General features: G+C 44.7%; 1 protein-coding gene across 1 annotated transcript in view; it reads right to left on the bottom strand.

Annotated features, from left to right (window-relative positions):
* The window catches only part of SH3PXD2B (SH3 and PX domains 2B), a 215,406-nt gene that overhangs the window by 189,474 nt on the left and 22,490 nt on the right, over positions 1-3,442 (bottom strand). The window lies entirely within an intron of this gene.

Raw genomic sequence — 3,442 nt, 5'->3', positions numbered from 1 at the left:
TTACAGAGTTACTACAAGGCGGATTCAACTGGATAGCAGTGATTTGTTTTTGGTTTCTAGTCTTCCCCTTCCTCTCTCACTTCATCCCCAATGTCCATACATAGCCCTCTGTGGACAGGTGCCCTCTCTCTCCAGCTTTCTTAGCTTGTCTGTACTCTGTCCCATCCTCCCTCCCTGCCTTCTCTTTTCAAGTGCCCCTGACTACCAAATCTTCCCAACTCCTCCAGACTACCTCTGGTCCTGAGCCCTGACCACCAGACTATCTGGGGCTAGGGGCCATGCCTTCTCTCCTCCTGTGGTGTCCAGTTCATTCAGGAGTCTCACGTCCATCTGGCCCCATCTACTCACCCTGTTTCTCTCTACCACTCACATTACACCTGCTTTTCTCAAACAAGCCTTGGGCCATGGTTTCCACTTCCTTGTCCTTCTCTTCTCTCTGCCTAAAATCCTTTTACTTTCTCTACTTGGCAACATCCTGCCCTGCCTGGTGTTTTGCCATGGGCAGCTCTGCCATGAAGCCTCCCCCAAGTCCAAGTTACTAGAGCCCAAAGGCCTCGGCTCAAAACACTTTCCTGCCAATTTCCAGATCAGACCTGAAATGACCTGTTTCTCAGGACACTGACCTCCTTGGTTTGCTCATCTATATATCACCCCAGTGCTCACAATCTATATAGCATCCTTGCGCCTGCAAAGACTTCAGATTGGTCAGTGAATTCTCAAGGTACATAGTTGATATTACACTTTAAGAAAATGTAAGGTTGCTGTTAATATTGTTGTTTTGAAAGTGGTATTTTTGGCAAGGTTACCAGATAAAACACAAGACTACTAGGAAAGTCTGGTTTTTGGATAAACAACATACACTGTTTAAAGCATAAACCAGTTACTGTTGAGTTGACTCTGACTCATGGCAGCTCCATGTGTGTCAGAGTAGAACTGTGCTCCATAGGGCTTTCAGTGGCTGAGTTTTCAGAGTTTGCCAGTCCTGTCTTCCACGGCACCTCTGGGTGGGCTCGAACCCTCAACCTTTTTAGTAAAAGCTGAGTGTGTTAACTACTTGTACTTGCTTGCTTATCTGAAATTCAAACTTCATTGAGCGCCCTCGATTTCCATTTGCTGAACCTGGCAGCCCTGAGTCCAGGATTGGTCTGAAATGAGTTAAAGAAGCAGGGAAGAGTTCTGCTCACATAGTCCCTTCTCCCTTCAGGGCTTGAAGAACGTTCTGGACTGGGAATCTCCACCCTGCCTTCAGGGTGTGGGCCAGCAAATGATGGGAGAACGCCCTGCAATATGGAGACTGAGCTGGAGGAACTCTGGCTTGTGGCAAAGCTCCTACCTAGCCATGGGTCACTGCTGGGATTACTGAGTGTACTGAGTCCATCCCAGTGAGGACCAAGAAATGCCAGCTCCACCCAAGGCCCAGCCGAACCCACACCCACAAGGAGCAAATCCTCAAGAGGGTCCAGGAGAGGTGCAAAAACCCCAGGGACAGCTGTCCTAGCAGTACCACGCCATTCAGATACTCCCACCCACACGGCCTTCCCACTTCACAGAGGACAAAAAGCACGTAAATGACAACCACCCACCCACCCACATGGCCTTCTTAAAAGTCTTTGTCTTAGTCTCAGGCCATGGGTGGGTGCTCATGACACAAGCCCAGCAGAGTCCCAGGCCCCCTTTCCAGCAGATGTAATGATGCACACGACCTTCATCTCCAGGAAGGGAGGGAAAACTGAATCTCCCAAAACTAAACCACACCTCCACCACAGCTCTTCCTCCAAGGCAAAAAGCAGGCTGTTTGCAACCCAGAGATGATTGTCCCAGGCAAGAAGTAAAGTAAATGGGGCGGCCCTCTGGTCCTCCCTTTTTGATAGTGTGCTATCTGGGTTGCTTGCTGACTCCTGTGGTCTCCCGGTGGGTAGCAGGTAGATACATGAAATGGCAGGGGAGCCCATTTCTCAGCTGGGAAACCTTTCTGGTGCCCTATGCAGTTTTGGGGTGCAGATGGTGCCATGTCTGCAGCACTCAGACCTGCAATGATTTCCCCTACTGCCCACCCAGTGACACCTCAGAATAAAGGCCTGGTGATGTGCTTCTGAAAATGACAGTGCTGATGCAGAAAAGGCATTTGACAAAATCCAACATCCACTTCTGATAAAAACACTCAAAAAACTAGGAATTGAAGGGAAATTCCTTAACATAATCAAGAACATATATACAAAACCAACAGCTAACATCACTCTCAATGGAGAGAAACTGAAAGCCCTCCCTCTGCGAACAGGAACCAGACAAGGATGCCCTTTGTCACCACTCCTATTCAACATTGTGCTGGAAGTCTTAGCAAGAGTGATATGGCAAGATAGGGAAATTAAAGGCATCCAAATTGGCAAAAAGGAAGTAAAACTCTATTTGCAGACAGTATGATCCAGTACAGAGAAAACCCCAAAGACTCAGTAAAAAAGCAACTAGACCTCATTGGAAGATTCAGCAAAGTGGCAAGATATAAAATCAACATACAAAAATCAGTTGGATTCCTCTATACCAAAAATGACAGCACTGAAAAGGTCATTAGGAAAGCAATAACATTTACAATAGCCACCCAAAGGGTAAAATATCTAGGAATAAATGTAACCAGAGAGACAAAGGACCTATACAAAGAAAACTACAAAACACTACTACAAGTAACCAAAACAAACCTACAAAAATGGAAGAATGTACCATGCTCCTGGATAGGAAGACTTAACATTATAAAAATGTCAATATTGCCCAAAGCAATTTATACATATAATGCAATCCCAATCCAGATTCCAATGACATTCTTCAAAGAGATGGGTAAAAATAATTACAAACTTTATATGGAAAGGAAAGAGACCCAGGATAAGCAAAGCACTGCTTAAGAAGAAGAATAAGGGTGGAAACCTTTCACTCCCCAATTTCAAATTTCCTTACACGGCTACAGTGGTCAAAACAGCTTGGTACTGGTACAATGAAAGATACATTGATCAATGGGATAGAATCAAGAATCCAAAAATTAACCCATCTATATACAGCCAACTGGTTTTTGACAAAGTACCTAAATAGATCGCATGGGGAGGGGATGGTCTCTTCAACAGATGGTGCTGGCAGAACTGGAAAGTGATATGCAAAAGACTGAAACAAGACCTTTAGCTCACACCTTATACAAAAACCAACTCAGCATGGATTAAAGACCTAAATGTAAATCCCAGAATTATGAAGGCCATCAAATGAAAAAAATCGGGACAAATGTGATGGCTCTTATTCAGGGCATACACAGACTACCAAACATTTTGAAAAGTACATAAACAAAAGCAGACAAAATAGATGAGTGAGACACACTAAAAATTAAAATCTTATGTGCATCAAAAGACTTCACCAGAAGAGTAAAAGGGGAACCCACAGAATGGGAAAAAAATCTTTTGCAATG

The sequence above is a fragment of the Chrysochloris asiatica genome, unplaced genomic scaffold (assembly GCF_000296735.1).
Source record: "Chrysochloris asiatica unplaced genomic scaffold, ChrAsi1.0 scaffold00071, whole genome shotgun sequence".
NCBI classification, from domain to species: Eukaryota; Metazoa; Chordata; class Mammalia; order Afrosoricida; family Chrysochloridae; genus Chrysochloris; species Chrysochloris asiatica.
The sequence above is the reverse complement of the archived record's forward strand: the minus strand, read 5'-3'. Positions and strand labels throughout refer to the sequence as shown.